The 13,140-nt window shown below is 46.0% G+C and overlaps 1 protein-coding gene across 3 annotated transcripts in view; it reads right to left on the minus strand.

Moving 5' to 3' along the window:
* Lrrc1 (leucine rich repeat containing 1) overlaps window positions 1-13,140 on the minus strand; it is a 119,921-nt gene that overhangs the window by 43,931 nt on the left and 62,850 nt on the right. The window lies entirely within an intron of this gene.

A 13,140-nucleotide genomic window follows, 5' to 3' on the forward strand; every position in this document is an offset into this window, starting at 1 on the left:
ATCACAAGAGAAAATCCAGATGCTGTTACCTCCTTCAAATGTGGCCCCGACTTGTCAGAACTATTTTCTACATTTTTTTCAGAAAATATGTTCTATAAGAAAGCACATTAAAAATGTATGGTCCCAAGGAGCACAGGTTCTGGGTTTAATATTTTAGCTCACACAACCGGAGAGGTGCCAACAGTTTATTTGGCTGGTTGACTGAAGTGTGAGTCAAAAGACGGTCTGGTGTGAATGAGCTGGAGCAGTCTGATCCGCCTTGGCTTGGTGTGGATGAACCCAAGGCTCAGGGATACCGGAAGGCTGGAGATGGGGGCAGAGGGGACATGTCCTCACTCACACTGCAACGAACAGGCTTGTGAGAGGGGAACCAACACATCTGAGGAGCTGTCACTGCTTCTCCTGGTATGCCACACCTTACAGTATGAGTCACACGGCTGCTCAACTGGAACACCTCAACACAATGGGTCAAGTGGAACCCAGAGCAGCAAGGGTCAAGAGGCAGTACTAAACCACCAGAGCAAGGTGAGCTCACTTGTTATAAAGGACAACATAGAAAAAGTAATGTTCATAATGGTCTGACCTGTGCAGACCTTTGGCACTGGGTAATTAACCATCATGTTCCCAGAAGTGAAACAGACTTCACAGGACGCCTAAGTTCCTGCTTGAGCTATGTAAGCAGAAAAATTGTAGCATGGATGAATGGTTGTCTTGAGTCATAGCAACAGACATTCATGGCACCTTGACCAATTCCCAGACTTCAGCTAGTTTATAGACCCAGGACCCCTTGAATGAAAAGGAGGCCATGTTCCCTTGAGGAAGGACCCACTGCAACTGTGGAAAGGTTTGCTAGTCTTTTTTCATGTTTCACTCCCATCCTTCCCTAAAGGAACCATGGCCTTTTTATACTGGGGGAAAGGAAACGATCAGACCTTTCAGAGCCTATTCGACAGTGGTCCACAATTGACACTGATTCTGGGAGCCCCCAAAAGTATGGTGGCCCTCCAGTTAAGACAGGAGCTCACAGAGGCAGGTGAGAGGATGATCACAAACTTAATCAAGTTGTAACTCCAAAAGCAGCTGTGGTAGCAGATGCTACAACACCATCCTTGCTGGAGTAGCCATTAATCTTACAGGTGCCTGATCTCAATACCTGTCCTTAAGGACCATGAGAGACAATTCTTTTACTCTTCTACCTCAAGGGTATTTATTATTCATTCTCCAGCTCTGTGCCATAACTTAGTTCACAGGAATTGTGATCATTTGTCTTTTCCACATGGTATCAAAAGAGTCCAATCATACTGATGGCATATGCTGACAGGGTCAAGGGAGCAGGAGAGAACCACTACTCTGAACCTGTTGGTAAAGAGTATGCTCCTCCGAGGATGGAAACCAAATCCAACCAAACTTCAAGGGCCTTCTACCTCAGTGACATTTCTACAAGTCCAGCGGGGTGGGTTATTCAGAGACGCCCCTTCTAAGGGAGGATTAGAGCAGGGTTCTCCAGGAGGCGACATCAGTATCCATTACATAGCATTGTTTTTCCTCCAGTCTGGGTTTTGGAGTCCTGAAATTAAGGGGTAGAAATGGGGATGTACCATCATCCTTGGTGACCCACTACCAAATTTGGCTTGACCTCAGGCTCTGCTGAATCAAATGTTTTGATTCTAGGGAGGGAAATGCTCCTGCTGGAGGCACAACTATTCCAATTGAACTGGAAGCTAAGAAGGCTCCCCGGCCACTTTCTCAACAGGCTGAGAAATGAGTTAGTGTTAGAAAGGATGATTCATCCAGGCTATCAGGAAACTTGACTGCTTTTTCACAATGTAAAAAGGTATATCCAGAGTAGAAGAGATCCATTATGGTGTCTCTTGGTGGTATAACGTCCTATGATTAAGGTCAGTGGGAAACTACAACTCAAACCAGGCAGGATGACAAATGGCCCATAACTTACAGAAACGAGAGCATGAGTCACCTCTCCAGATAAAGAACCAAGCAAGACATGCTGAGTTGCTAGCTGAGAGTGAAGGAAATACAGAATGGTTATTAGAGAAAGGCAGTATAAATACCAGTTAAGGCCAAATGACCAGTTATAGAAATGAAATTCTAATTGCCGTGAGGGTTTCTGTCCTATTTTGTTAATAACAGTGTTTTTAGTTCAATGTAGGATAGTTATATCATGTTAGGTAGAATTATGGCTGTTTTTTTATTTTCATTTGGAAATTAAGTATGACATAAGGAGATACAATGAGGTATCAAGCAGACAATGGGTGAACGTCTGATGACTAATCTTGATCATCAACTTCACTGGGTCTAGAATAAATTAAGAGACACACATCTGGACAGGTCACTAAGGGTAATTCCTAGAAAGGTTAATTGATGTTGGAAGACCTTCCCCCAAGTGGATGGCACCTCTGGCAGCAGCCAGACATGAATTGGTCTAAGGGAAAACAATGCTGCTTTTGCCTGCATGCCTTCTCCTCCCTGCCTGTGAATGCATCTACCCTGTTGCTGCTACTGCGGCCATCCTTCACTGCCATCAGAACCCAGCTTCTTCAGCCTTCCAACATGAACTGAAGACCAGTGGCTTTCCAAGAATCCTCCAGGATTTCATCACCAGATTATGACTGCTGAGGCATCCAGCCTCGTGAACTGAGCCAGCACCAGGTTCTCAGCCTCTAAATGTACATTTGACCACTGCTGGACTACCCAACTCAAATCATGTAAGCCAATCTAATAAACCCCCTTTGTAACAAATACTCTTCCTCTAGAGAGCCTTGACAAATACAAAACACCAAATTTGGGGGGAGGGAGAGGTGTCTTTACCAGTTATTAATCTGATCGAAGATAAAGATTCAGAATATATAAAGAACTCAAAATTAAAACATTAAGTAACAAAACTACAAATGATCCAACTGAGAAGTGGGGGGGAAAGCTGACCAGACAGTTCAAATGAAGTATAAACTTCCAATAAATACAATGCTTAACATCCTTAGCCATCGGGGAGATGCACATGAAAACGAGACTTAAAATTCCATCTCATCCCATGAAGGAAAAGTAAAAACTGCTGGTCAAGATGGGGTGGAGGCTCCAATACACTGTTGGTAAAGGTGTAAAAGAGCCCAATCATTATGAACTCAGAATACTAAATACAGAACTACCATAGTCCCCAGCTACCCAGGGCTTGGGTATATACCCAAAGGAGTCAGTCAGTAATCTGTAGAGTTACCGTTCCATATTACTGCGGCCCTCTTCATAATAGCCAAACCACATAACCAGCCTACATGCCTACCAATGTGTAAATGGGTGAAGAAATGCAGCCTATGCTCACACTGTAGTTTTATTCTGCCATAAGGAACAAAATGATGCCATTTGTAGGAAAATGGGTGGAACTAATGTTCACACAAGCAAACCAAGGCGGAAGCACAAGGACAAGTGCCACGGCTCTTCTCTCTTCTGTGGAATTTATGGGAAAAGCAACATGGAGGTGACAGGGGTGACGACTAAACACACTGGCACAGGCTGTAACCCCAGCATCTGGGAGGCCACAATGGAAGATCACAAGCCTGAGCTACACGGTAAGGCCGAAGATATCTGGGAGACAGAATGAAACCCTGCCTCAAAATAACAAGAAAAAGGTGGGGGTGGGGGAGTGAGAAGTGGGACCATTACAGATAGAGGGAGGGAGGAGAACAGAAAAAGGAAGGTGGATGTGACCAGCGTACATTATACACATGCACGGAAATGGAATGAAACCCATTATTTTGTGCAATTAATAGCTTCCAGTTTAAAAACCGACAAAAGAGATAAAACACACAAATCTATCACATGATTAGTCACACAGCAACCCAAGTAGTATCACCTCTACTTTACCAGTAGAACAATGTTTTTCCTACAGGAGGCACAATAAAGTACAAGGTATTCCCAGCTGAAATCACTATTAACTGGTTCCCACATGTTCTGTAAGGAACAAACGTGAGATTCAAGACCAAAAAATGTATGGAAATAACTGCCATGCCAGACAGGCCTAGCCTGAACTCATTTAAAAAAAAAAAAAAAATTCTGTCACCCTTCCTTTTAGATACATCCAATTTCTAGATCTTCTTGACCATCCCGTAAATCTTCCATGTTTTCTTGTTCACTATTACTATTATCTGCCTTGGTTGGCCCCCATCATCTAGATAACTACACATCCTCCTAAATGCCACAAGTATTATCTGTACTGATTTTCTGAAGCCTGTGTGTCTGTCCCCTGGCAGACTATCAACATGTCTATACCTTAATTTCCTTCTCAATAAAGTGGACATCACAGTTATTTCTTAAATAACGCTGGCAGATCATAGTGTCAATACTGTAGGAAACTGAGAAGTGAGGAAGTAGATGAAGAAAGGCCTGACAGCTCTGAACCAATAGGCGCAGAGGACAAGCCTAGGCATCAGTGTGACACTTGATTTAAAACGTTAAGGAAAGGGTGACTATGAGGACACCACAGACTGTCTACAGAGGGTCTGGAGAAAGGACTAGAAAGGTCCCTTGACATTGAATCAGCCTGACATTCACTCTGAATCTGCTGCACATAAGAGTTTCCTTGTCTATAACAAGCACCTCCATCTTAGCATTAACTTAAGGATAAAGGGAGCCAGACTGAAGAAGAGTGAGCTCATTAATGAGAACCTAAGAGTTTTTGCTGTTGTTTTAATTATTTGGGAAGCAGTAATGACCAAATCCAGAATAGGCATGTATTGACACATTAGTAAATTAATACTTAGCATTAATTTTCATCACCGGGAGGTGGTGGCGCACGCCTTTAATCCCAGCACTCGGGAGGCAGAGCCAAGCGGATCTCTGTGAGTTCGAGGTCAGCCTGGTCTACTGAGCGAGACCCAGGAAAAATGCAAAGCTACACAGAGAAACCCTGTCTCAGAAAAAAAAAAAAAAAAAAAGATTTTCATCAATTCATTAACTTATCCAAAACTTCTACTTTCTAATACTATAAAAGTAAAACAAAATAATTTAATCTTACTTTTTATAGTTCATATTAGCCAGCCCAGAATAAAAATAACAAAATCTCTCAGGCATTTTATAAGTATAAGATTTTGTTATTTTTATTCCTCTTTTCCATAAAATGTTAAGATAACCTTTAATTCAGAGCCACCGCAAGCTACCATCATCTCTTGAATCTGATCTGCTTTTGACGAATGGGTTTTAGCTGTCTTGGAAAGAACATACCAAATCCACAGTTTACCAGCAGAACAATTTCTGTGGCCTGTGTACAGAGACTCATCAGTGCCGAGCTCTGTCCACAAAGCAGGCAGATCGCCACTGTGGCACTGTTTGCTGGGGGCTGCTCACACAGACAGAGCCTTCACAACAGATCCTGGCACGTTAGACGTGATTTCAAGGGACATCCCCTGCCCTTCAGGACATCCACTTTTAACACAGGCTGAGATTCTATCCCACCCCAGCCCAAAAGCAATGTGTAAGCTTAGTTTATATGTTCCTATAAGGAATAAATGGGTCACCGTGTCCCCAAATTATCAAGATAGACCCTCTCTTGGTGTTCATAGTACTAATACAATTTTAGGGATGTCAAGGAATGGAGTCAAGTTAGGCTATGTGGCACTGTCCTTCTGAGCACGGGTTTCAGAACTCAGAGCCCTGCCTTCTGTGGAGGACTGTGGGCAGCCTACTTTGTCAGTCATGGTACATTACATTTTAATGAATAAACTAATTGCTCACTGGCACTTCTTATTCTGTGTAACAAATACTGAGGTGGATAGTAGCAGACCAATTTAGAGACACAGAAGCATCAAATAAACGGTCCAAGATCATTCCACTGGCATCTGGAAAAGCAGAGCTTTGGACCGATCCCTCTGCAAGGAAGACACAAAGGTTCCATTGAAGGTCTGCAGAGCCACCTTTGAGGCACTCCAGACACTGCAGGGATTACAGACAGCAGAGGAATGTACCCGGAGAAACACCAAATACTGTCAGGTTGTTCTCTTGTGCAGAAACGGGAGTACGTGGGGAGTGCGGAGCGCAGAGGAAACAAGAGTGAGCCTCCTGTTTGAAGGGTACAGAATCCTTAAAAATGGAGGTCCATCGGGTGGAAGAGAAAAGAACTGAGGAACTGCTAGAAGTCAAGAGCAAATAGCACCACTCAGAGCATGGTCCACAGAGTAACAGAACAGGGAAGAAGGGCATCGATACAAGCTGGGTTCCAGGAATAAACTCTTATCTTTACAGGTGATGTGAGGAAAAGCCAAACCACGGAGGAGGAGGAGGAGGAGGAGGAGGAGGAGGAGGAGGAGGAGGGGGGGGGGGAGGAGGAGGAAGGAAGGAAGGAAGGAAGGAAGGAAGGAAGGAAGGAAGGAAGGAAGGAAGGAAGGAAGGGGTAAAGCAGCAGTAGCCAGACTCAGTCCCCAACACAGCAGTCACTGGCTGCCCAAATGAGAAAAATGGGAGAATGCTGTAAGCTTGTCTCATCATGATGCTGAATGAGTTAATTAATTATAGAGGACTGCTATTTAATTTGAAATGATATCCTGACTGGCAGGCTTCAATCTGTCTCTTGCTAAATTATGGCAACCATTTTTCTTACCAAAATAAGAGATGGCAACCCCATGTTGAATGCCAATAAAAACAACCACACTGCTATCAGGCTGCATAAACCCCTGGGACACATAATCTGAACGTATGTGGGGCAGGATTTTCAGTCAGTCTGTGTTTTGCCTGAAGCTGGTTACACGAAGTCGGAGTTAGAATTTTTCACCTACGGAGTCATGTTGGTATTAACAGTTTCTACTATCAGATTTCCCAACTAGGGATGGCAGCTGACACAGAGGAACTTGTGTCACAGTCATTATCAAGGACAGAAGCAGGACAGGCGACGGTGAAGGCAGGCTCACCTACCCCAGGGCTTTGCACACCTTACGGAGCTGAGCTTTCTTCACATCAAGAGTCCAGTCCCCTAACACCAGGTGTATCCGTGCAAACTGTACCCCTGCCACTTGTCCTCACAGTCCCTGCGCGGTGCTAAGTCTTTCAGATTCTTGGCACCTATGACTACCTTGACTTTCACACCAGCTCACTGGTCTACAGCGCACATAAACCTTCCGATTCCAACAGCTTTGCTGAGTTCTACACACCGTGTTGTCCAGTTCCCAAGACTACGTGCCAAGCTGTCTTTCAGCAGGAGGCAGGGAGTTCCTGGCTGCTGCTCTGTTCTGCTTGTCCCCTGTGGACTTCCTCTTCACCTCGGCTTCCTATTGCTCCTTGGTCCACATCAACAAGCCACCGAAAGGAAAGCACGTGGTGAGATGAACAAGAAAAAGCATCTGTCTGTTTTGTCCTGCCATGGCCGGCTCCCACCACCGCCACACCCCGACCACGCCCCTCACTCACACCAGATCCCTCAGTCACCTCCCACCCTGGCACACCGCCACCCATCTCCAGTGCAGTGTCTGACAGTGCCTAGGGAAGAGGAACCTTCGACGGGAATTCCAGGCCCAAGCTTGTCTCCCCAGTTCTTTCTGGTTCACAGCGACAGACACATCGTTGTGGTCTACAGAAATTAAATTAGTGTTTAAAAAAACTACACGGCTGTACTGAATCTCCAAGTCTGAGAGTCTGGACGAGACCGTGCCTAAAACAAGCCTGGCAACCAGAAAGACAGAAAGGGGTTTTTGTTTGAGGAAGGTACTAAGGTCCAGGGGAAAGTCACTTCAGTGTGTTTGAATTTTTTTTTTTTAATTGAAAACTCCAAGCAGAGGATGGAAGCCCTGTCTCAGAAGGCAACAAGAATGCAGCCAGGTAGTGTGGGCAGAGGGCATGAGCATCAGAACCTACCTATGTGAGAAACAGAAGAGGAACGTGGATACAGAAGGCCTGGGGGAGCAGAAGGAAAGGATCATGAGAATTCTATGGATGGAGAATGGCCTCCTGGGATGAGAACCCCCGAGACACAAGTGAGTGGAATGATACTATCCCACCATCTGAAGGAAACGAGCTGCCACAATATGAAGCACTTCGGAGCAGAAAGTGGGCAATGTGTCTACTTGGCAACCCAAGTGGAAGGAGGAAGGGAGAGAGGGCCATGCTGGCACCGAATGTGGGGTCCTATTATGCAGAAACCATGAATCAGGCCTGGGCCAAAGACAGACTTCAAACTCCACCACGACCACGACAGCCCGCAGTGAACAGAACAAGCATGTGCAGGAGGTGCTGACAGGCTGCGGTGACATACTCAACATGGTGACTTTGGGGATAGTCAGTACACGGTCTTGATTCATTTAGAAGTATTTACTACTAGAATAAAACAAGGTCCTTGTGTGCCAAACAGGCTGGCTGATTAAGACAGCCTGAATGCTGTGCTGCAGACTGTCTGACTCAAGCCTGTTTAAAAATATCCGGGGCTGTCAAACAAGACTAAATATGACTGCGCTCTCCCAGGCCCCTTTTTGCTGTCACAGCTGTTCCTCTGCTAATGAGAGGGGAAAACCAAAAGCAGAATTTCCTCAAATGTTTCCATTTATCATATTATCCCGAGCACTTCAGACACCCGGGAGGCAGCCGGCCTTGTCCACAAAGCCCCAGTTCTGGGCATCCACTTCTGTGCACAAGGAGGCTGACGGGCCTGGGCCTCACGGGGCACAGCCAAGAAGGTGAGACGGACAAGGACCCTTTATAAATGTCACTTTGCAGAAGACTTGTACAAGTCGTGTTAAAAGTCCCTGCTAGGTGTGGTGGCACACCCCTGTCATCTCAGCACTGGAGAGACTGGGACAGGAAATTCAGGAGCCCAAGGTCAGCATCGGCTACGTGGTGAATTCAGGGCCCGCCTAGGATACATGGTACCCTGTCCCCAAAAGAGTTCCAACTAAGAACTCCGGCAACAGCTACCAGAGTAACTGTGCCAGCCCAGCTTGTCCTTCCCTGCAGAGTTGGCTTAAACGTGTCTGGAGGTACAAGGTCTTGTTTCATAAAGACAATATTAAGCACTAGGTTTCATACAAAATAACAGAGAGGAAAGAAATACAGCCATTGGGCATTCATTTTACTTCTTTCTAAAACCAGTTGTGTTTAAATACATATTCATATGTAATTTTAATTAAAAGTGATTTATACTTCAAGAAAATATCACTAAATATCAAAAATGAAATACTTTTTATTCATCAGAATCTTCCCTTTTCACCCAAAATTACAGCTCTTTGAAATTATTCTGATTTAATATGGCTAGATATAGTCACTGATACTTATATATCAAATTACCTAAAGAATTCTAGTGGATATATATTTTGACCAAGAAAGTTTAACTCCACACCCCTACCCCAACTTCTCCCTCATCCTTAGACCACAAAACCTTTTTCTCCTCTGACAGCACTCCTGCAATGCCAAATCCCCACACCCCTGCAATGCCCACTCCCCACACCCCTACAGTGCTGAATCCCCACACCCCTGCAATTCCCACTCCCCACACCCTGCAGTGCCCACTCCCCACATCCCTGCAGTGCCCACTCCCCACATCCCTGCAGTGCCCACTCCCCACATCCCTGCAGTGCCCACTCCCCACAACCCTGCAGTGCCCACTCCCCACACCCCTGCAGTGCCCACTCCCCACATCCCTGCAGTGCCCACTCCCCACACCCCTGCAGTGCCCACTCCCCACACCCCTGCAGTGCCCACTCCCCACACCCTGCAGTGCCCACTCCCCACATCCCTGCAGTGCCCACTCCCCACACCCCTGCAGTGCCCACTCCCCACATCCCTGCAGTGCCCACTCCCCACACCCCTGCAGTGCCCACACCCCTGCAGTGCCCACTCCCCACACCCCTGCAGTGCCCACTCCCCACACCCCTGCAGTGCCCACTCCCCACATCCCTGCAGTGCCCACTCCCCACACCCCTGCAGTGCCCACACCCCTGCAGTGCCCACTCCCCACACCCCTGCAGTGCCCACTCCCCACACCCCTGCAGTGCCCACTCCCCACACCCCTGCAGTGCCCACTCCTCTATCTGATGCTGCCAGCTTTCATGCTCTCTTTCAAAAGCATCTCTTGCCCTTCCAGTCAGGCCACGCCCTGCTAAGCCATGCTTGCCTGCCACACCACTATACACACTGTCAGCTGGGACTCAATCACAGACCAAATGAGTCCCTCTTTGGATAATACACACAGAGTAGGTAAGAGTGCAGGGCCAAGAGCGAACACAGCTCTGTACACATGCACAGAGGAGCCATTCCCAGGTAAACCAGCCAAGACACCGGTTCTCAACTATTTCACTGGGCTTTTCCAAAGCACATCCCTATACAGTACCACTGAGTATCCTCGTAGCGAGGGGTTTTCAATCTTCAGACACAGACTAAACAGACAGCTTGAACTACAGAGTAAGACCTTGCAGAAGGAGGGAAGATGAAATAAAGGGAAGGGTAGTCTTATAGACAGACGCCTCTGAAAAATACTGGGGCACCTGGAAATAAATGGGGGTTTTATAGATACCTTTTAAAAATAATAGGACATTTACCTTTAGTGGTTCTCAGCCCTGGCCTATCAGAACCCCTGGGGCCACCATCACCCAAGAATTCATAAAGGCAGTCTAGGGGAGGCCTGGGCACTGCCTCAAACAAGCAAGCAAACCAAACCAAACCAAACCTGCCTCACTTGAACCCAATACACAGCTAGACTCAGATCACACTGACCGAGGAGTGGGGCATTTCTGCACGGTACCTCACAGTTACTCCCATGCACAATTTCACCTCCACAGCAAAGGGATTTCCTCCTACCCTGATGGATTCAACTCCAAAAATCTGTGCCGAAGGCTTGGTTAGACTGCCTGGGATGGAGTATGACCAATGTGGGCAAGAAAGCTGTCCTGCAGGTGATCAGGGGTGAGGACAGGAATGGTGGATGGAGACGGAAGATGGTGGGGAGGATCTGTGTGGATCTCACACAACCTCTTCTCCCTCAGAGGCATCAGCTCCCTCGGAGCTCAAGTTGCAGGTGGGTGTGAGCTGCCCAACATGGACACTGAGACTGGAACTCAGGTCCTCTGCAAGAGCAGTCCATTCTTAACCACGGAGCCATCTTTCCAGCCCTAAAACTTATTTTTTAAAAAAGCTCTCTACTTCCAATACAAACTCTCTTTTTTTTTTCTAAAGCAACCCTTAAAAGATAAGGAAGAAAATAGAGTACAAAAAAGGCTCTCAAAAGAAATTCAAAACATGTTTACATTACTCAAAGGAGTACTGCAAAAAGCTTTCAAATTACAAGTTGTCAAGTGACAGATAAAAAGATACTCATAAGGGTGTTTAACTTCCTCAAAAGACACAACAGAACTCACCCACTGAAACAGGCACTGTCTATTCATGCATCCATCACATGTCTCTGTCTCTGTCTCTGTCTCTGTCTCTGTGTCTCTCTCTGTCTCTCTCTGTCTCTCTCTCTCTCTCTCTCTCTCTCTCTCTCTCTCTCTCTCTCTCTCTCTCTCTCGGGGCACTGGATGAAAGTTATAAAATACACTTTGTAAAACTAGTGTTTTCTGTGTAATTTACAAAAATCCAAGACGAAGGATCAGAACACACACACACACTATGTAGTGTGTTTCGGCTAACCCTCACCCTGAAGGTGCTGGCTCAACTTCCATGCCCTTAAAACAATCCCCACAGGTATCACCATCCCAATGTCTGGTGAAAGGGGAGGGGGAGGGGGAATTGCTTGCTTCTGCTAAATGGTAATCAAACCACTGTAACAGACATTTGATCTTTGAACTGGGCAAAATAACGTTCTGCACAAACTGACCATCTCTTGCCTGAAATGTCTAAAACCAAAAGCATTTCAGATTTTGGAATTTTTTTAATTTTAGGACACTTGCATATGGAAATTGCCAGGTGCCTTGTGACTTCCTGCTGCTGTCATAGAACACGGTGACCAACAGCAACTTGGGAAAGGAAGGGCTCATGTCGTCTTAGTTTATGAAAGGAAGCCATCTTAGTTCCCATCACGAAGGGACGTCAAGGCAGGAATCTGGAGGTAGTCACGACAGCAGAGGCCATGGAGGAGCGCTGCTCTCCAGGCTGAATCTTACTCAGGTCTACCTGCCCACGGCTGGTACCGCCCACAGTGAACTGGGCCCTCCCACTTCAGTTACCATCAAGAAAACATCCTATGGGTTTGTCTGGTGGAAGCATTTTCTCAGTTAAGGTTCCCTCTCCTCAAATGACTCTAGCTTGTGTCAATATAACATAAAATTAGCCAGCACACCTGTTGAAAACCCTATAGCCAAAATTCACTTGGGCACTCAATGTTTCAGATTTTGGAGTATTTCAAATTTCAGATTTTCAAATTAGGAATACTTAATCTATCCATATGTAAACTATTGCGGACTTAGATGAAGACCAGATGAAGGTCAGATTGTAGCATCCTTTTGGCCTAAACACTACCTACCATCTGGACCCAATCGAGAACCATCCAGGTTCTAGTGACTGACGCCTAGTTTAAATTTAAGGTTCATGGATTTTAAATACAAACTTTGGTATCTGGCTTCAGAAATTCTGACTTGGCCGAGATGGAACTATGGAATTTTAGCAAGGATTCTATGTAGGTGGTCTCAGAGCACATCTGCAGAAACAACTGCTCCGAGTGAAGGAAGACAGACCGCAATACAAACCTAAAACTTCTAGAAAGCATCCTAGCTGCCTTTGCCACCCTTGAAAAACAACAGTGTTCTCTCTGGTCTGCCGCAGCGGGGGAATTCTGAGCCACTGCCCTTAGAAGTGTTTTTCTCTGTCTACCCTTTCAAATCTACAAGCATGACTAGCCAAGGCGGCATACACCTCTCTGAGAACACATGATATCGTGTCCACTTCTGGTCAGGACTCTTCCTCTGCTACGCCGTGACCTCAACTGGTGCCAGACATGCAGAGAAGCCGTGAGGTTCTAGGCTCTCTGCACTTAATGCAGACATCTCAGCCCCTTTATAATAACTTAGAATGTACTGTAGAGATCAGGGATGTGTGATCATCCGGCTTTAACCTGTTCTCTACCACTCACCCACCAGTTTCTGAGTAGATTAACCCTTTCTATAATTTATCCACTATAGGCTGCTTTAAGTCAATAGGTCTCGCTCGCTTCCCAGCACCATCTAT

This window comes from Peromyscus eremicus, chromosome 7 (genome assembly GCF_949786415.1).
Source record: "Peromyscus eremicus chromosome 7, PerEre_H2_v1, whole genome shotgun sequence".
Lineage (NCBI taxonomy): Eukaryota > Metazoa > Chordata > Mammalia > Rodentia > Cricetidae > Peromyscus > Peromyscus eremicus.